At 47.6% G+C, this 21605-nt stretch overlaps 1 protein-coding gene across 1 annotated transcript in view; it reads right to left on the bottom strand.

Annotated features, from left to right (window-relative positions):
- MAP3K15 (mitogen-activated protein kinase kinase kinase 15) overlaps nt 1-21605 on the bottom strand; it is a 1172574-nt gene that overhangs the window by 1061366 nt on the left and 89603 nt on the right. The gene's annotated exons all lie outside the window — the stretch shown is intronic.

Below are 21605 nucleotides of genomic sequence, written 5' to 3'. Positions count from 1 at the left end.
AGCCCCACCGGCTTCCCCGGCCGGTTCAAGCCGCCATCTTGGGCCCTGCACCACGAGGCCGCGTGGCCTCGCCCCGACCCTAACCCCGGGCCTGACCGGCCCCGACATCCCGGCACCACCATCCACCCAGGAGGTGAGCGGACCACTTGGCAGGTCAATGGGAGGACGAAGTGTCAAGAGCTCTTCCCCCGCCAGGTGCCGATCGCCCCCAGCTCCCCCAGGCGCTGGCTCCACCCCCTGCTGGGTGTCTGGACACCTTCATCCCGGGCCCTCCAACCTCCAAGTGCGAGGGTCCGGACATCAAAGAGCGCCTGCCCTATAACTGGGGCAACTCCGGAGCAGGAAGGCAGTTGTATCCTGGAGTCGAGAGACACCGAGAGAACTCAGCCTTGACGGACTACTGGCGCTGCCGTAGCCCGCTCTTGTGAACCATCGTCCTGCCTGCTGGCGCTGCCGCGGCCTTCTACAACATCCATCCTCGTCGGGACCTGCTGGCGCTGCCGCGGCCCGTTGTAACGACCATCCTCGTCGGGACCTGCTGGCGCTGCCGCGGCCCGTTGTAACAACCACCCTCACCGGGACCTGCTGGCGCTGCCGCGGACCGTACATCGACCATCGTTCCGGGACCTGCTGGCGCTGCCGCGGCCCGCACCAACTAAGCTCGAGGATTGTGAGCTAATCATCATCTCATCCAAACTACCTGACTGGTAGACAGACTGTCCCGCTACCCCTTACCCTGCTTTGAGAGACTTGAATCGAGGGGACCCCTGAGTCCAGACCTCCTTGTACCATTCAACCGTACCTTAAGAAGTGCTTATAAAGAACACTGAACCTTATCCTTGTGTGGTATCTGTCTGTGGGGGGGAAGTTACTTATCTGTACGATCGCTGGAGACGGCTCTCCCCGGAGACCTCTCCTCCTGACCCCGGCCGACCCTCCCGGTCCGTCTATCCTTTCTAACATTGGTGGCCAGCGGCGGGATCCGAATCAACGCGTAATCGTACAGAGAGTAGCTCACCCCACGACAACAGCACGATGTCAGCCAAAGATAGCAACTCCACCGAGAAATTCCAAATGGAGAAATTAGAAGAATACAACCACCGCGAACTGAGACAATTCTGCATAGAACTTGGCATTGCTACCACCGGCCTGAGTACCAAAGAGGATCTAAAGCACGCCCTAGAGTCGTGGGCAGAAACTGGGGTCGCCGGACCCTCCGACCAAAGCAGCATCACACCAGAGGGGAACGCCACGGCTCCCGAGGAGCGGGGAACGGGCCTCTCGCAGGAGGAGATCCGAGAAAGAGAAAGAACCAGATTGCACGAGTTGGAAATGGCACGACTCAAGATGGATGGGGAACTCAAGTTAGCTGAACAGAAACTCAACCTCGAGCACATGCGGCTCCGAGATGAACGAGAAGAGAAGCAGAGACAGAGAGAGCTGGAGGAGAAAAAAATAACGCTCGAGCACGAGCGCAAACTGGCGGAAATAGAACTCCGGAAACAGAATAAAGAACTGGGGGTGCCTGAGCGACCACACACCCCGGGGCCAATCGAGAAAAAAGTCCACATCCCCAAGGATGTTGTCCGCGAGTATGTCCGAGAAGACGACATACAACAGTGGTTTAAAGCCTACGAGATCGCCATGACCTCCCACCGGATCGACCGGAGCGATTGGGGAGCCGGACTCTGGGGGAGGTTTATCAACGAGGGGCGCGATGCCCTACTGCAGCTCCCAGATCACCAAATGTCGTCCTACGACCACATGAAGGCTGCCCTCCTCACCCGCTACGGCCTCACACCCGAGATGTACCGCCAGAGGTTCAGAGATTGCACCCGGATCCCAGGTACAACTTGGGTAGAATACGTGAACTATTTCAGCCGTGCCTTCGAGGGCTGGATAAAGGGGAGCCAGGTCACCACCTACGAACAACTCTTTAACCTGATGGTATGGGAGCACCTGTCAAACAACTGCTTCGTCGAGCTCAGGCAGCACCTCCTCGACAGTAAGCTGACTGACCCCCGGCAGCTCGCCGCCGAAGCTGACCGATGGGAAAGCACCCGAGTGGGCCGGAGGGGGCCACACGAACAGAACAGAAACAACCAAGGCCAGCACCGTCCTCGGGGAGGAGGAGGGGGCCAGGGGCGAGGGAGAGACGCCTTGCCCGCAACACCCGTGGCCAGCACCCCGGCTCCGGCCGGTCGGGGCAACCCCCCGTGGCGTCCTGGGGTCCGAGCCAACGTCACGTGCCACCGATGCCAGCGAGTCGGCCACTACGCCAATGACCCGAGCTGCCCGCAGAACCAAACACCCAAGCCCCGCCAGGTAGCTGCCGCCGCCCTGGGGGAAGAGCGATCATTGGAGGAACCAGAGGAGTATGAGCCGGCCCAGCAAGAGTGGGAACCGGCCGCCATGGTCCTGGCGTGCTTAGGGGGAAGAGACATGGTCCCGCGGGCTCCCCTACCCGCTAACACCAGGAAATATGGTCAGTGGGTGACCATTAATGGACAGCGAGCCGAGGCCTTGCGTGACACAGGCGCCAGTGTGACGGCCGTCCGCTGTCACCTGGTGAAGCCCGAGCAGATCCTGCCGAACATTCTCTGCCCCGTCCGCTCGGCAGACAACTCCGAAAGTCTGTGTCAAATGGCCTGCGTTCCATTCGAATGGGGAGGGGTCTCCGGCCTGATGAAGGTGACGGTCCGGGACGATGCCCCCGTGGACTGCCTCCTGGGAAATGACCTCGAGAGTTCCCCGTGGGCCACAGTTGAGAGAAGGGAGCACCTGGGGATGCTGGGCCTCCCGGACTGGGCCTGCATAACCACCCGGTCCATGGCCGCCCGTGCCGTCCCTCGATCAGAAGAACCAGAATGGCCAGCACCTCCGCCCCCAGTCGCCCCAGTAGAAGACACCGACGAGGCCAGCCTCCCAGACCCGACGGCCGAAGGGGACGCGCAACCCCAGGACCTTCCTGACCTGGCTCAGTGGCGTCAAGAGGGGGGGCCCACCCAAGCACAGTTCCGCCAGGAACAAAAGACCTGTCCCTCCCTCGAGGGACTCCGCCAACAAGCCAGCGCCCAGAACGCAGGGGACTCCACCGGAACTCACTGGGTCTACTGGGATAACGACCTGCTATACAGCGAGCAAAGAATCGCCGAGCTGGGGGCCGGTCGAGTACTGGTGGTACCTCTCCGCTTCAGAGACTTTCTGCTCAACCTGGCCCACGATGTCCCCCTGGCTGGACACCTGGGCCAAGATAAAACGTACAGCCGCCTAGTGACCCACTTTTTCTGGCCGAAGATGAGGAATGACGTCCTGAACCACTGCCGATCTTGCCCCACATGCCAAGCCAGCGGGAAGAGTGGTCGGAAGCTGAAAGCCCCTCTGCAACCCTTCCCTGTGGTCACCACCCCGTTCGAGAGGGTGGGGATAGACATCGTGGGGCCTCTGGACCCCCGCACGGCACAAGGACACAGGTTCATCTTAGTACTGGTGGACCATGCCACCCGCTACCCCGAGGCGGTGCCCCTACGGACCGTGACCGCTCCGGTGGTTGGCCGGGCCCTAATGGGGATCTTCTCCCGGGTAGGCTTCCCCCGAGAAGTCGTCACCGACCGAGGCACGAACTTTATATCCAAATACATGAAGTCCCTCTGGCAACAATGCGGGGTCACCTACAGATTCACGACCCCCTATCACCCCCAAGGGAACGGACTAGTGGAGCGTTTTAACCGCACCCTCAAGGGGATGATTGGGGGATTGGAAGAGCCCCTCCGTCGCCAGTGGGATGTACTACTCCCGTGCCTCCTCTTCGCCTACCGCGAAGTTCCCCAGAAGTCCCTCGGTTTTAGCCCTTTCGAACTCCTGTACGGGCACCCTGTGCGAGGGCCCCTCAGCCTAGTAAAAGAAGGTTGGGAGATGGCCCCCCTAAAGACCCCTCCAGACGTCTTCAAATACCTCCTGGCCCTACGCAATCAGACCCGGCGCTTCAGAGAGATGGCCAAGGCGAACCTCGAGGCCAGCCAGGAGGACATGAAGAGGTGGTATGATCACAATGCCTCCTCCGTTGAGTTCGAGCCTGGACAACAAGTATGGGTGATGTCCCCCACCGAACCATGTGCCTTGCAAGATAAGTGGACGGGGCCCTTCAAAGTGGTCGAGCGCAAAAGCCCCGTCACTTACCTCATCGACCTGGGGACCTCCCGGAACCCCCTTCGGGTCCTCCACACCAACCGACTCAAACCACACTTTGTGCGCTCAGAACTCAGCCTCCTGATGGCTACGGACAGTGGGGCAGAGGAAGACTCCGAACCCCTCCCGGATCTTCTGAAGACTCAGGAGAATGACGGCTCCGTGGACGGGGTCCGGCTCTCTGACACCCTCACTTCGGAGCAACGCCAGGGCTGCCGGAACCTCCTGCTGCAGTTCGCTACCCTGTTCTCCCTCACCCCGGGGTCACCCCTTGGTGTTTGCACGACGTGGACACCGGGGACAGCCCCCCTGTCCGACACCGGGCCTACCGCGTACCAGATCGGGTACGGGCCTGCATACAGGAGGAGGTGGCCAAGATGCTCACAATCGGGGTCATCGAGCCCTCGGACAGTCCCTGGGCCAGTCCGGTTGTATTGGTCCCCAAAGCCGCTGCCCCCGGCACCGCACCTGAACTGAGATTCTGCGTCGACTACCGGGGCTTGAACGCTGTCACCCGGACCGACGCTCATCCGATCCCCCGAGCAGACGAGCTGATCGACCGGCTGGGGGCCGCCCGCTACCTCAGTATCTTCGACCTAACAGCGGGCTACTGGCAGATCGGCCTCACACCCAGGGCTCAGGAACGGTCAGCCTTCTCTACCCCCGATGGCCACTACCAATTCAAGGTCATGCCCTTCGGCATGAAGAATGCCCCCGCCACGTTTCAACGCCTCGTGAACCAGGTCTTGGCGGGGCTCGAAGAGTTCAGCGCTGCCTACCTGGACGATATCGCTGTGTACAGCCACCACTGGCCCGACCACCTCCGTCACCTCCAAGAGGTCCTACAGGCCCTCCAGCGGGCCGGCCTCACAATTAAGGCCGGCAAGTGCCAAATTGGCCAGGGGTCTGTGACCTACCTTGGGCACCAAGTGGGAAGCGGGCTGGTGGCCCCGCTACAACCTAAGATTGCTGCCATCCAGTCCTGGCAGCCCCCCGTCACCCAGACCGAGGTCCGAGCCTTCTTGGGGATCACCGGCTACTACCGGCGGTTCGTGAAAGACTACGGCAGCATCGTGGGGCCCCTCACGGGTCTCACGTCCAAGAACCAGCCGAAGCGGATTAACTGGACCCCCGATTGTCAAGCGGCCTTCGAGAAGCTGAAGGCCGCTCTATGCACCGCCCCTGTGCTCCAGGCCCCCGATTACAGTCGGGAATTCATGGTACAGACCGACGCCTCCGACCACGGCATCGGAGCCGTCCTTTCTCAGTTAAACCCCGAAGGTCATGACCAGCCGGTGGCCTTCATCAGTCGACGTCTCCTGGCCCGAGAACAGCGCTGGAGCACCATCGAGAGGGAGGCCTTCGCAGTGGTGTGGGCCCTCAAAAAGCTCCGGCCCTATCTCTTCGGTACCCACTTCCGGGTACAAACCGACCATCGACCCCTGCAGTGGCTGATGCAGATGCGGGGGGAGAACCCAAAACTCTTGCGCTGGTCCATTTCCCTGCAGGGAATGGACTTCACTGTGGAGCACCGACCAGGCCAAGACCACACCAACGCGGATGGCCTGTCCCGCTTTTTCCGCCTCGACGAAGAGAGTCCCCAAGGAGATGGGTGACTCTCCCCGTCTTCAGCTGGGGGGGACGCATGTTGGACAGGCCACACGAAGGGCTTGCTCCCTCCCCGCACGACAGGGCCCGAGCTCCGGCCCACCAGATATAACCCACGAAAAGCACCCGTACCCCGTCTCCCGACGGATCTTCTGCCCTCGGACCTCTACTCATCACGGGGCCCAGCCCCACCGGCTTCCCCGGCCGGTTCAAGCCGCCATCTTGGGCCCTGCACCACGAGGCCGCGTGGCCTCGCCCCGACCCTAACCCCGGGCCTGACCGGCCCCGACATCCCGGCACCACCATCCACCCAGGAGGTGAGCGGACCACTTGGCAGGTCAATGGGAGGACGAAGTGTCAAGAGCTCTTCCCCCGCCAGGTGCCGATCGCCCCCAGCTCCCCCAGGTGCTGGCTCCACCCCCTGCTGGGTGTCTGGACACCTTCATCCCGGGCCCTCCAACCTCCAAGTGCGAGGGTCCGGACATCAAAGAGCGCCTGCCCTATAACTGGGGCAACTCCGGAGCAGGAAGGCAGTTGTATCCTGGAGTCGAGAGACACCGAGAGAACTCAGCCTTGACGGACTACTGGCGCTGCCGTAGCCCGCTCTTGTGAACCATCGTCCTGCCTGCTGGCGCTGCCGCGGCCTTCTACAACATCCATCCTCGTCGGGACCTGCTGGCGCTGCCGCGGCCCGTTGTAACGACCATCCTCGTCGGGACCTGCTGGCGCTGCCGCGGCCCGTTGTAACAACCACCCTCACCGGGACCTGCTGGCGCTGCCGCGGACCGTACATCGACCATCGTACCGGGACCTGCTGGCGCTGCCGCGGCCCGCACCAACTAAGCTCGAGGATTGTGAGCTAATCATCATCTCATCCAAACTACCTGACTGGTAGACAGACTGTCCCGCTACCCCTTACCCTGCTTTGAGAGACTTGAATCGAGGGGACCCCTGAGTCCAGACCTCCTTGTACCATTCAACCGTACCTTAAGAAGTGCTTATAAAGAACACTGAACCTTATCCTTGTGTGGTATCTGTCTGTGGGGGGGAAGTTACTTATCTGTACGATCGCTGGAGACGGCTCTCCCCGGAGACCTCTCCTCCTGACCCCGGCCGACCCTCCCGGTCCGTCTATCCTTTCTAACACTAACCATCACACTTCTACAAGTGTGACAATTAAGACTATTTCTGGCCACCAAAATGATTAGGATATGAATTGTTATTTTGAATGTATATTGAATTATTAAACACTGTTGTTTTGCTCATTTCAAACTTAGACACACAACTCCATTATGTGGTCGACTGTCATTAGTTCTGGTGTTGAGAATTGAGTGCCAGTGCCGAGCACAGGAAACCACCGGCTCAAATTAAGCACTGACACTGACTGTTTAATTTTGCGTTAGCTTGTTATTGATTTCTAAGAGTTTCTAGACGATTGACAACTATTTGTCTCGTTCGTTGTTGTCATTTCAAAAAAGAAAACAATTTCATAGAATGAAAATAACTGAAATGGTATCAGGCCACTTTCTGTTAATGGTTTTTACTAAGAGTTTCTAACAAAAGTGAGATTATGTTAGAAATATAAACGTTTAGCACAGAGAGTAAAGGGTTGGAGGGAATCTTCATGTCAGTTGACACTGGGACAGACCATACAGAATCATATCTTTGGCTCCAATTGAAGGCTACTAGGGTGGGAGGTATATGGTCTGTGCTCCGAAACTTATCAGAGAAGCTGGTCTCATGAGACAAAAATTACAGACCTTGTGATTGTATGCAATGCAAGATCTATTGTTTGAGGAGGTATGAGGGTGTGCACCATTTCTGAGAATCAAAATTGGTTTTATTTTCCGCTGTGCTAGAATTAGACTAGCGCTTAGAAGTAGAAGAATAAGGATAGGATTACTCTAGACTTATCACCGTAACCATGTTATCGTGGATACCCTTTTTAAACTTTTGGTGAACGTTGCTGCTGCCAAATTTTTTTTGTCGTTATTGTAGTTACTATTCATATCATGTGCACTGGACTAGGATTCTAATTTTAAAAAGTATCTCTCATGCTCTAAGATTTTTGAGTGAGAACTTAATTCATGAAAGAGGGTTTAGGGTTCAAATGACTATTCCTATAATGTGTTATGGGATTGATCATTACCTGAAACAAATCTCACTCAAAAATTGCTCAGTGCGTTGTGGCATAGTCACAGTACTACTGGTTTTCTGATTCAGGTTGGCACATTGAGTATGTCCTTGATGAAAAGGGGTCTAGAATACTGACCTCGGTGTTCCCAGAAAATCTAGAGAATGTATTAAGAGCGGGGCAGGTTGGGGAGCTGAGATTGTCTAGAGCATGGTGAGAGTAAGAAGCACATTTGGATCATGGGCTGGAAACAAAACAAAAAAAGAATGGCAATTTTAGTGTTATGATATTCAATTTTGATAAATTCTTAGGAATTGTAGCATTACTATTTAACATTGAGCTGCCACATGTTTCTTTTGTTTAGTGTCAATAGAAATCTACACCCAGGAGTGGCCTTTGGCTTGATGCCACTGCTCAAGTTTACTTTAAAAGATTGCTTTATACAGTCAAACCATTAGAAGTGCTTTTAATTTTTTTTATAGCCTAAGCTTGTGCTACAGCATATTGTTAAGAATATGCTTCCCTAGAGGTGCCATTTGGATCATTCTGGCAGCAAGCCCATAAATAACTTTTATCTGTCGTTCTTTTCATATAACATTATTGTATGTTGATCAGGGATCCCCGAAGAGTCATTTATAGGCTTTGTAATGACATGATACATTGTTCCAGATCTCAACCTCAGAGACAATTTTGGCCATTGTCTTTAACAGGGAAGTTAGTGGTGTAGATTTTATACCATGTCTACCCTTTCTTGACTAAAGTGTAACAGGCTATTAGTTAACGCACCCTTTATGAAGATTACAATTCTATTTATTGGGCCCAAAGCGTAATAGGTGGAAACTGAGGCCAATTAAATCAAAGTAATTTACATGCAGTTGTTGCAGGACTTTCAATGCTTAAGAACAATTTAGAAAGCTAACACATCACAATTAAGGCCTAATCATAATCATACATGCGAGCTTAACACTGTAACACTTTAGGTCCTGAGTTTCAATTCCAAACAGGCCAACACAGCCTCCTACTCTTTCGAACACTCTCAACAATGCCAGTGGGTTTCCAATTTTTGCTTTATAATTTGGTCAGGGTATCTTCTATATTAGAGAGGCAACATTTCATTCCATAGGTTTTATCTTCGCACAGAGATGGGGGTTACCCATTTAATCAAGGGGCTCACGTAAATCACAAAAACAAACAAGAAAATTGCACTACGGGCTTAATCTACCAGTTGATCTTGCCACCGTTTTCCTGTTTTTGGTATTTTTCCTTGTATGCTCCATAAACACTCAAGCACGGAATACAGCCAACTGGTCTGGCTTAATATACTGGTAAAAAATATTTTTTCAGAATTGAGCCCACGGGGCACTTTGCTTGTTTTTTGCAGAATTTATCTTCAGCATTGCACCAATGCTCCTATCCAGCTGCTGGAGCAGGAGATCTAGTACTGGGCCCCACTTGGCCAATGACGTGCCCAGGGCATTAGCCTGCAAACCCACCAATACACGTCAAGGCTAACAGAAGTCACCGGCTTGATACGCATGTAGCAATGATGAAACACCGCAACTTCATGGAGGCTCAAGTCCCCAGACCTATTCCTGTTGTTGTCTACCAGCCTGTTAAAGGCTATCCAAAGAGACTTCGATCCAGGGCTGCACTTTCTGAGAAGAAGACAGTGGGTGAAGCAAATTTTGTGATTTAGAAGGAAGATACTTTAAAAAAATTGGCAAGAGACTATATCAAATTGTAAACAGATAAGTCATTTTAGCCAATTTGTTAGGTAAGTTATGCTGTAAAGTATTGTTTGGGCCCATGTTTTGGTGAAAGCTCCCAAATCCCAGGAAAGATCAGTATCAGTAAGTAGACCTTTATTTAATGGAAAAGGCCAAGGAAAAGATACCAGTTTTTGGCTAAATTATTTGAAAAGCGTGCTCTAAAATGCACATATTGACCCCATTTCTATCATCATCTCCCCTGAGCATTTCTATGGCGGTTAAAGCTTGCTTGCTTGCTCACCCCCAAGCATTTCAGCTTGTAGTTCAACATAGAGGTCAATTTATTTCCATCTTCTCCCTTGATTATTTTGTCTCTTATGTTTAAAATAAGTAACACACTAACCTGCTTCCAGGATAGGTGGATGAACTAAATTTAGAACCACACTGTAAAACTAAGCAACTGCAGGCATCCAAATTTAAAAATAAGCTTTAAATAGGTCTATCTGGAGGAAAGTGAGGACAGTGTTCTTAAATGAGGATTGTGTGGCAGTGATAGTAGCTAGTTAGCCAAGGAAAGCAAAGCAAACAGTGAGTATAGATTGGTGTCTGATTCTTTTTGCTGAAACACAGAAAGCTGAAAGGTAAAATTAGCCCTTTCTTATCCCCAATTTAGCTACAGTTGGTTTAATGCAATCAAGTCTTATGGACAAGCACAACATTATCAAATTCATGTTTCGTTCGGACGGTTTTCGAGTGTATAAAGTGCCATATCCAGGCAGGATTCCACAGTGCTGCAGTTTTTAAAGCATCATGGCGAGGCCAGTTTCCAGATAGCCATAGTATGAAAAGCAACATAGTGTGGCAAGTGTTAAAATTGCTGCAGCATTTAAAGGGCCATAGCTGGGTCAGGAATCCACAGTTAGTCTGTTTGTATGGCACTACAACCATGACAAATTCCCACATTGCCTCAATATGTAAAGTGCACACAACCAAGTCCATTTCTGCGATGATCTAGTAGGTAAAGTACTGTAGACAGATCATTTTCCACAATGTAGTAAGTAAAGCACTAGAGGCAGGTCAGTTTCTACAGTGCTCCCATATGTAAAGTGCCACACTGGACGCTATCACCACAACACCCTAGTATGTAAAGTGCCACGTCGAAACCAGTTTCCACATAGCCTTGTCACTGTGAACAGGCCTCTAAACTGATGTAAGACCTCTGCGTCTGCATCTTCTTTCCTAGGACCTTTAATCAGCCTCCATAACACTACTATGTTTCTTGAAATTAAACCTGGCTCTCATGGGTCTCTTTCTCTCTCTCTAGTCCCAGTGCTTAATTTGTAAAAAACAAAACAGTGCCGGTAGCGAAAGCTCTGCTCAGAAACTTCAGTGCACCAAATGAATATTCCTAATTACGCCTCTTTAATCCATTCCCAGACACTCTGATTACCTTTATCTCTTTCTTGCAGGTCCCTGATTTCTCTATTTGTCATTGTCATTCATTTTCTCCTTCTTTTCCCTGTAGTTGTTTTCCTCTTTCTTGCTCTCGTTCAATGTCTAATGAAAAAAATAAGTGCCAGTCCCCTAATATGAGTGGGCTGCACCAGCAACCACCGGCTGAAAATAAGCACTGCTATTCCATGGCGTCTCTGGTCAGCATGCAGCATTCCAAGCTTCCCCAGATTCCCCATGACCCTTCAAACAAGATGCAAATGGTGACAAATTCCTTTTGCTACCCTACCAGTCTTCCTATAAGTGCTTGATTCTGCTCAACTTGGTACCCTCAGAATCCTACCCAATGGTATCTGGCCATTATACTACTACTGCGGACTTGGGACTAAGTCTGTTAGCAAGATTCTGGTTAGGGTGGGTGCCTGTTCACATCATGCTGATGTAACTATGCAACAATGTTCTGATGCAATGTCTTATCTCATGTAAAGCGCTCTGATACCTCCGGATCTAGCCAGCGCTATATAAAACTTTTCAAATAAATAAATAAATAATGCAGCTAAGTGTGAAATGTTAATTATAAGGCTGATCAAATGTAAGATCAGGTGAGTTGGACGGACGCACCTCTCGTTTTTAGCTTTATGTGAGGTAAAGACTGTGATGTGGACTATAAGCACTGTATGGAGCTCGATGGATGTGCAGTTGAACCACAGAAAAATATGTAGAAAAAGGAAGAAATGAAAGAGGAAATAGAAAAAAGACCGAGGTGTTGAAAAGGATGATTCCGAGACTCGATCAAAGACAAAAGAAAGGTGGGGTGAGTGGGGAAGATATCGCAGAAAGGAAAGAAAAAATAACTTGTAACAAAACATGGAACAGAGTACAGTGAGTCTATTGCTCTTTTTGCTTCTACTATTGTGGCTTTGGAGAGTTTAAGGCCAAAGAACTTAAGAAACCCCTTCGAACAATATGATTGGACATTTAGCACTCATTGAAAGTACTTGGAAGTCAGGCATAAGGCAATGCGCGTGTCACCTCCTGGAGGCACTGTAACAAAACTTACAAATGTTGTTGTTTTTGTAGTTCTATGTCACCACTCCATTTGCACTCTAAAGAGGATAATTACCACCAGTCTCCCTCTTCAGACAAACATTTTATGAGCAGCTAAAGTGCCTAAGCTCGGTCCAATCCATTCCCCACAGAACAAATACATTGGGTGAGAGGGGTGACTTGCACTTTAATGCAGAAACTAGAAAATGCATCATTTTACACCATTTTTAGTTTTTTTTCCAAAGGAGAACTTATCAGTATCCCCATGAGAACATTTCAGCTCACTCGCATGCCAAGGTTCTTTCATTGGTCTTACGCCTCGCCACAGTCAAATTGCACCAGCCGCCACTGGCAAAATGTGTCCATCCGTGTGACAAAAAGGTTCAGACACATGAAGTATAGCCTGATCATGGCCATTACACTTCATTTTTAATCCTCCCCTCTACACAATTCTTGCATACTGCAATAACAGGCAACAGTTTCTTTTGTTTTCTCATTTTGTAAAATGATGGCAAGGTGCGCTCTTGTAATAGTCTCAAAATTAGCTGACGATGATTCCTTAAATGCAAAATCGATCCCCTCTTAAAATGTTGCCTCTCAAAAAAATATATTTTCTGCTGCCTCTCCCTTTCTCAAACGCCCCCTTCTGGTTATTATCATTATTAATTGAATTGATAAAGCACAAACTGTCACCATGCTGGTATCCTGGCACTGGTAGCATAAGAGATGAACACACCTGCTGCTGGACCTTCAAAAAGAGCACTCTCTTGGACAATTACTTAAAAGACACAGGTCTGTATGGCCTTTCTAAACTTCAATAGGTCTGTTAGATCAGTTACAGATCTATTGAAGCTTAAAAAGGCCTTACAGTCCTGGCTCTTGCCTAAGTAAAACAGGTATTCAGCACACCTACTTTAAAGCAACACATAGCGATCAGAACAATTCATAATTTCCACCAGTTCCACAATTACCGATATCCCTGGCATTGGTCATTTCAGAATGCAAAATTATTGAGGTCTCCCAAGAGATACCCTATTGAATGGGGAATAACATCGAAAACAGTGTTCCGCAACATTTTAAGGGGACCAATTCCTTAATTTCTGACCAGGCAAATTCTGTATGCAGAATTACAACATTACTTGAAATAACAATTTTGAAAGATACTATATAATATTTTCTGGTACAAAAGAGTACTGCTTTCATAAGAAAATAACACCGTGAATTATGGTTGAACTTGAAAGTGGTGAACACATTCCCCACCAACAGAGACCAATGCCAGTTCGGCTGCAGGTCAGGTCTGCTGTGATTACTGATTAAACTAAACACATTAGTCAAACTGCAATCAGTTAAGAATCCTTAATGGTGGACGGTCCATTTCAAGGTTGAAGGGGTTTCTGTGAAACGACTGAGCCACAAAGAGGTTGTGGCCTACTGTTGTTGCACCCGTCGGTTAGTGAGTGGCCTGTACACTCAAATACACTGCGATGGTGGTTCTTTGTGAATGGTTTGAATACATTAGCGAGATAAGCATTTTGCTCTAATCGAAAATAAATGTTGCAAATATTTCAGAATTGCTAATTTCTCTGAAAGTGGTTATTAGTTGCCATCTTTTGGCTTGAATTTAAATATAATTTGATTTCTTTTTTTCCCCTCACACTCAACCCTAACATCAACACTAGTCTTCCCTTATTCCTAAAAATAACCCTTACCGAACCTAATAATTATACCTTACCATAAGCCTAACATTAACTCAGTCTCCCTCCAACTCTCCTTATCCCTAATTTTATGCCTAACTTCAGTCCTATCCCCACCTTAACTATACCTTTCTCCTTCAGCTTAAACCGAACATTAAACCTAATCCTTATTGTAATCCTAAAGCAATACCTCACCAAACTTTTAATCCTCACTCTAACTGTAACTTTAACCCCTGCCCTAAACCTAACTCTCACCCAAACCTTTACCATAACGCTATCATTAACGTAAACTGCATACCTTTTTAGGTCTCCCCTACAGATAGGTTTTTGCCGTCTGCTGCCTTTTGTGGATAAAACTTGCAATGGACTTTTGGTCCATTGCTTACAATTGGTTCGCTTTTAAGTCAATCTCATTTGCATGCATCAATGGCTTTCCTTCTTCTTCTTCTTGTCCTTCCCCTGGAGCATAGCCTCTTTATCATCCTTTTGATAGAACAACATCTATCTTTCACAGCTCCACAACAGGGAACTACTTTCATTATTTGCTTTCAGCACTCCAGGGGAGTGCATGTGTTTTCTAGCTCTCTCCTCTGCGTGCTGCTTCCCCTCCTGCACTCCTTGTTTTCCGCAACCCTCCTTGTTACTGTTAGCCTTGCCTTTTTTTTTATTTAAAAACGCTCCATACCCCACTCTGTTGGTCCCCCTTATTTACTTTGTAGCTGTCACTTGTTAATATTTAATTATCTTTACCACCCCTTTGCAGCAGCTCCACCATTACAAACCACCACCCGCCTTCCATCGCCTTTCGGTTTTTCTTTTTAACTTTTATTTCTTATGTTTGAGGGCCTAGAAGTTGTAATTTGCTACTTGGTCGATTCTTTAAAAGAAAAAAAACAGTTGACACACTTTCCAAATGCTTATTAATTTAGTGCTCCAGGTTTGGGTGTTCACCATCTTGAAATGTTAAAATTAGAATGGAAATAAAATAGTTGCCACATCATAGCACTGGGCAACTCTACCAAGTCTCACACATCTAAGTTGAATATAACACATTTTAGTGCTTGCCCCCACAGCACCGTATTAAACTACAATGTAAATAATTGTTATCTCCTCTTCATTGTGCAAGGTGCTTAACCTTGTATGTGTGGCACTTGTCAGGGTTGCACTTTAATCCCAGCACAGCTCGTGTAAAGCCAACAATAGCGTGACTGATCTTTTATTGTGCCCCCAAGCAGTGTGAGCTGGGCCCAGAGAAGAGATGAGTCTTGTTGCCAAGGAAACCAACTTTGGACGCAGCTCAGGGCTCTTTGCTGGTCGGATGAAGCTCTCTGAGAAGACCACTAACACAGTAGTAGCCCAGCCAACACTCCCAAACTGCAGCAGGGAGTTATCAAGTGCAGACCAGATGGAGTTTACAACAGTGTCTCTAAACCCGTAAGTCAGCGATGCAGCCTGAGTGCCTATTCACATTCCACATTTAGATATTGTGTTTCTGTACTTTTTTCCCAAGCAACATGTGAGTCTTATACGGTGCACAACATGAACTGGGTCTTCTCTAGGTGTCTAGGTGAGTTCAGGTTGTGGGTGGATGTGCACGACTGGGCACGATTGAGAACTCTTGGGTTGAGGTTGAAGGCAATGCAAGTTTCTCACAATGCTTGTCAGTGCATCTTAAAAGTGTCCAGACTGCATGCTCATCCAGTCTTTGGCCTCTCTGCTGAACACACAGAGCATTGGTACATATGCAACAATTGTGATTACCATTTTGTAGGAGAGGGTGTGAATGAGGTACATAGTTGTCAAAATACTGACAACGCCAAAGGAAAAGACAATGATGTTTTTACAGTTAAGAAGGGAGAGAGAGTGGTTGGGTGCGTGGTGAAGGGGGCAGCACAAGAAAGTACATGCAGAAGGACAGAGTGAAAAGAGGATAAAGAAGGAGATGATGTGTTGAATATGTAGATGAAGGATTTTGGAAATGTGTGAGAAGAAAAATTATGTAAGTGGCTAACAGTGAGATATTGCAGAGGAATGTGGTGTGAAGTGGAATACGAGAGTGATTGAAACACTCTGAAGAGCAATACCTCTCCCTTAGCCCATAATAATGTTTAATTCAAAGTCCAATATTTTCAGAATTGAAAAATGTTCAATTATTCAAAACAAAATCATTGATTACTCATTTGGTTATATTGCTAACAAACATTGGCAACACCAATATGTCTACCTTGTATTTGGTGTATATTAACTGTTGTGAGATACGGTGGGATGGAACAGCAGGAAGCTCACTGAGAGGCGCCCAAATACTGGTCACTGCTTTGATTTAATCGCAAGAAAGTGTCATTCAAAGTGTCATATATTTGGCACTAAAACGTCCCGCATATGCACACTGAAACCACAAAAATGTCACACATTAGCTGACTGAAAACTGGGCAGCTATGGCTGAGGCCACAACAGCATTATGACTTATATGCAAGCATGCATCATCGAGCATGCACGTGTGCACATCATTGCTTTTTTATTTGCCCTTCGCCTATATTGTGTATTTAATATTTACTCGTTATTGCTTTTTGTATATCTTATTACAATATACCTGGATTCATTTTTAATACTTTTGCAAACATCAACAATCAAACAGCCTTGAAAAAGCCCCAAGGCTGGGCACCATTGAGGAGGCGAAACATGCATTGGCTGATCTATGTTTCCTAGTGCCTTATATTAAAATATAATAATGAGATGACTAATAATTATCTGTAAATTTGATCAACTACAATTAATAGACCGCATTTATACCACAAGTTTATTACCACTAGAATTTGCTTACCCTACACTGTTTTAATAAATTTTTATATTAGTGAGCATAGGGGTATTGTGCTCTTTGGGTAAGCAAACAGCAGTACAAGGTAAGCCATTATAAATTAGTATAATTCCAAGACTTCTACCACCCTGGATATTCCTAGTTCCCCAATTCTAAGAAACCTTTTTGATTATTGAAAATTTTCAAGATGTCTCGCGCTTTACCATTTGGCAAAAAACAATTCATAGAATGAACTTGTTTCTAATTTTCTTTTCTGTTTTTATAAGGTGTAATGCAGTTAATCATCAGAAGGGGCTCCCTCTGTTGGTTTCTCTACATCTTAACTTCAATCCTCCTTCCCTGTTGCTGTTTTTAATTTTTCATAGTTGCTGTTCCAGGGGTTATGCTCTCACCAGCATCAGCTTCCATCTATCCACAGCTTTTATCCCCTTCCATGATCATTCTTCCTCCATCCTTACTATATTAAACCCAATATTTCCTTCTTGGTTTAAGGGGGTCACTATGGATGTCCTAATTTTTACTCATGTTGTTGTTAATGTTGTTTCCCCCTTTCATCATGATCGTATTTTTACCCACTTTTTTGTGTGGGAGTCCTTGCCGTACCTTCATTCTTCCTCCTAACTCATTCCCTACCCTGCTGCCCTATTTTGCTGCTTTAATATTAAAACACTTCTTTTCAACATTTTAGTAAGTTGATATGATTTATTTTAAATGTTTCTATCATAGCCAATCAAAATATATTTAAATTCATTTGTTTTTCAGCTACAATGGTCTTAATTTTTTGGGTTACCAGAAAGAGGATCCATTATTTTGCTTTTTTATGCATTTTCATACTGTGTAATTTCCTTCCATAGGTAAAATGGTGAAATATCAAATGCGTTTGGTGTGGAGAGGTGAGTGAAAGAAATATGTGTAAAGAGTCCTATGATGAAATATGTGCCACTTGTCACTATAGCATTATGGACATTCCTTTCCACCTCCTAAAAAGATGAACTTCAATAAGTTTAAGAAGTGTAATAGCTATCTTATCTTGGAACACATCATCACGCCTCGGAGTCATGAGGGCTGGCCACTGCAAAGTTACAATCATGTAAGTCCCTGATCAGTTGGGGTCACGGCTGGTGACTGCTGGGTGTGTCAGCAGCGGTTTCTTCTCGAGAGCGAGGGAGCATCACCCACCCACCCACTGCAAGCCATGTAGGAAAAAATAAAATGCCAATGAAAAGATTTCATTGCCATTTTATTTTTACTGGTGCAGTCTGCACTGCAGCAGCACCAGCACGAGCCCAGAGACATGCATTGAAGCAGGGCAGACTGGACGCTCCAAAGTGGTTTGCGTCGACCAAAGTGACATGCGCACTTTGGAGCTATCCACCCAGCTGTCTTCAGGGCTTGAGGACCTGAAGGAGCGTCCAGCCAGCATGCTCCATACAATCCAGGTGCTTCTCGCTAGTTAAGAGCATAAGAGCAGCTTCTGGATTGGTTAGGGGAGCTCTTCATTCATCGTGGAAGAACAAAGAGGAAGATGCGCTGCCTGTGGATAAGTGCTGTGTTATTTTATTTTATATGTGTAATGCATGTACGTGTAGTGGTTGTGTTTTATTTTGTAGTTAGTGTTATGTTTTTATTTGGGCTTTTGGAAGGAGGGGTATTTTATTTTGGAGTTTTGGAGGGAGGGGTGGTTTATTTTGGGGATTTGAAGGGAGAGGTGCTTTACTTTGTGTTTTTTGAGAAGTTGTGGGGCACTTCAATCGCCTCACCGCTTTCAAAGGGCACCAGCTGCCCCTGGGGTATGTGTTAAAATCTGTTCCCCCCTGATTTGCTGGTCCATCCAAGAAAGTCACTGAGCTCTTCGGTTTAGGGCTGTTCTCTGGTGAAGGGGGGCTGCATGGGGCAAACAGGGCACACACTTCACAGAAAGTCTCACAGTCCGCGGACGGGAGCAGTGAGGGTCCCTCTCTCCGCGACAGCTCATGCGAACTATCCAGCATCTGTTAAATAGTGTTTTGCCAAAGGTATGTCTTTCCATCTATCTGTGTGTTCTTGGTCGTGTGCATTTTAGATTTGCGCTAATTCTGCAGCGGAGCTTCAGGGTGAAATACATATAGTTGGAGCGTACTCACAACACTTCTGAACCTTTCTACTAGAAGGCAGAAATTCAAAGCATATCTTAAATTAATTCGAATGGAATGCATCATTATACCTGATGTCAACTGCACTGCCTGTATGTGTGAGAACACAACTTAAAGGGCGAGGGGGGTTGAGGAGTGCTCCTTTATCATCAAGCAATTACTTCTGTATCAATGTTTAACTCAACAAGGTAGGCACCTCTTATGCTTCCCAGTTTGATCCCTGACTTACTTACACGCTTCAGCGTTTTCTTTGCATTATGCATACCTGCCAACTTGAAGAGCAATCTCATCGTGTGAGGAAGTGGCGGACCCTTGAAGGGGCTGGGGCCTCGTGCCGAGAAGTACCTACAAGGCACTTTTGAACCCCACCCCTTCCCCCCTAAAAAAACCTTATTGAGGCCGGTGCCGATGTCCTGGGGTGTTTTCACGTCCCTTAAGGGATGCCGTCAGTTCAAAGCCCTCGGAAAAAAGAGCTGGAAAACTACTATTTACAGTGGTTTTCAACTTGTTTTCCCTGCCACCGTGTGATATAAGCTCCTTGTGATGGGAGCCAATATTGAGTGTCACACAGTGGCACAGTGTGAGTTGGCAGGCATGCTTATGGGACTTATAGTGCTAACTTTATAATAATATAGTCAAGACTAAAAGTCTCAAAAGTAAAGAAGATGTGTGTATGGGATTAGCTACTCAGGCATAAAATAAAGCGACTCATTTATGAGGCCCTTGTGCTGCAGGAACGTCACTTTTTATGACGTTCCGTGGCGCAGGAGCCTGCTCCATATTTACAAGACAGCACTAAGCCCTTTTCTTTGGCTTAATGCTGCCTCATAATATTGCCCCCTTTAACGCAGCTTTCTAAGTTAAAGGGGCGTGCAATGGGTGTTGCTGGGGGCGTTCCCAGCAACATCCATGGCATTGTGACACTGCTCCAGATTTACGAAAAATCATAAATCTGAGGCAGTGCTAAAAACGTACGCCTCCCCACGGGAGACATAAAGGAGGCACAATGTGGAGAAATATCTTTATTTCTCCACATTTTTCCTTTTTTTATGTGTGCTGCATTCTGCAGAACACACAAAAAGAGGAAAAAGCCTCTTGTGATTGTTTTCATGCAGGAAGGTTTCATTTCCTGCACAAAACAATCATCCTCTCAACGCAGGCACCCTTGCACCATGGTGCAAAGGTGCCTGCGTTTGCGCACCGCAGCCTATTGTGCGCCGGCGCAGGGGAAAAGGACAGGAATGCATCGTATCTCATAGATACAGCGCAATCCGGCCCTTTTCTTTTGCCCTAGGGCAGAGCAGCAGGAAGACCTACGGCGCTGCCCTACGACAAAAACACATAAATGAGTCAAAGAGACTTGTAGCTCAGAAAAGACTGCACATGACTAGGCTTAACTTAAACAAATAAATCAGTGATTTATTATAGTGGTAATAGGTCAGTAGAAAAGGGCTCACTTGGTGAAATGCCCTCCACTAACTTCTGTTATTTAAAGAGCGTATAAATCGCACAAAAGCCAAATCAGCCTTCCATCCTTTGGTGTATTCATGGTCATGGATTTCAATAAAAGCAATAGCAAGTCCCCGAAACATCAAAAGTGTGCTATGTGAAGTGTTCAGTAAACACACATTATTACTTTAGAAAACATGAATTGAGCTGTCAGCTATTTGTGCTGCACGCATTTTCTTTTATAACTGCAACTGGTAAAGTGACCCTCAAAGTGTCACACATGAGGATGCAATGTCACTCGCAGGCACGCCCAAACAGAGAAATGTCACACATATGCATACTGTAAAGGAAGGCCCCCGACACTGCGTGAACCGCTGCCCTGCCCATCGCAGACTGGCAGTCATTACTACTACCCAGGTAAGCGCGTACTGGCAGAAAGGGGCACATTGAATTACTGCCCCCACATTGATGACAATGCTGCCAGTGAACTAAGAAGCTAATCAGTTGTTATGAAGAACCAATGTGCGGCTCGGATTCTTATCTGATAATGAACAGAGGTGGTGTGAAATAAGGATAACATAATTTGGTGGACAACCAGGGAAGCCGGGATTGATCCCATATTTTCGAGTTTTACAATGTGCATTTCAGCCACTAGATTGGTATCATTTTCTCACATCCTTACTTCTTGGAGGTGAGAGTAGAGAATGGATGACAGCCAGAATCCACCTTTTCTTTTGGCAGTTTTACACAGCACAAACAATGCCCAAGGGCATAAGAGCCCTCACAATAGACACAGTCTATATTACACTTCTTTGGAACAGGGAGATTTGCCAGGATTTACAGGATGTAAAGTCCAGGATTCGCCTTAATAAAAGTGAGTGTGTCAAGTTTCTAAAATGTCATATGAAACCTCTCTGCCCCAGGTTGTAGTTCCAATGTTCCTATTTACATTTCAAGTTTTATTTACTCTCGAATTTCCTAATACTATTTGATTATTTCAGGATGTTGTGTTTGTACAATTTTTCATACAATATATTAATCTTGTATAGCGTGCACTTTGAAAAGAGCTGCCTCAACATGGATGTGTGAGTTCAGTGTATGGATGGGTGTTTATAACTGACCACGATTGAGAGCTGTGGAGTTCAGGCCGAAGGCTGAGCAAATTTCTCACAGTGCCTGCCAGTGGATGATAAAAGGATTCCGGATGCATGCTCATCCACTCTTTGGCCTCTCTACAGAAGTTAGAAAGGACTGTTCAGCAAGGCTGGCTCTAGGGCGGTGCGATCGGTGCCACCGCACCGGGTGCTGACGTGGGATGGGGCGCCATGTTTATTGTTTTGATTGCACCCGATGCCACGTTACTTGCCTCAGCAATTT

The sequence above is a fragment of the Triturus cristatus genome, chromosome 8 (assembly GCF_964204655.1).
Source record: "Triturus cristatus chromosome 8, aTriCri1.1, whole genome shotgun sequence".
Lineage (NCBI taxonomy): Eukaryota > Metazoa > Chordata > Amphibia > Caudata > Salamandridae > Triturus > Triturus cristatus.
The sequence above is the reverse complement of the archived record's forward strand: the minus strand, read 5'-3'. Positions and strand labels throughout refer to the sequence as shown.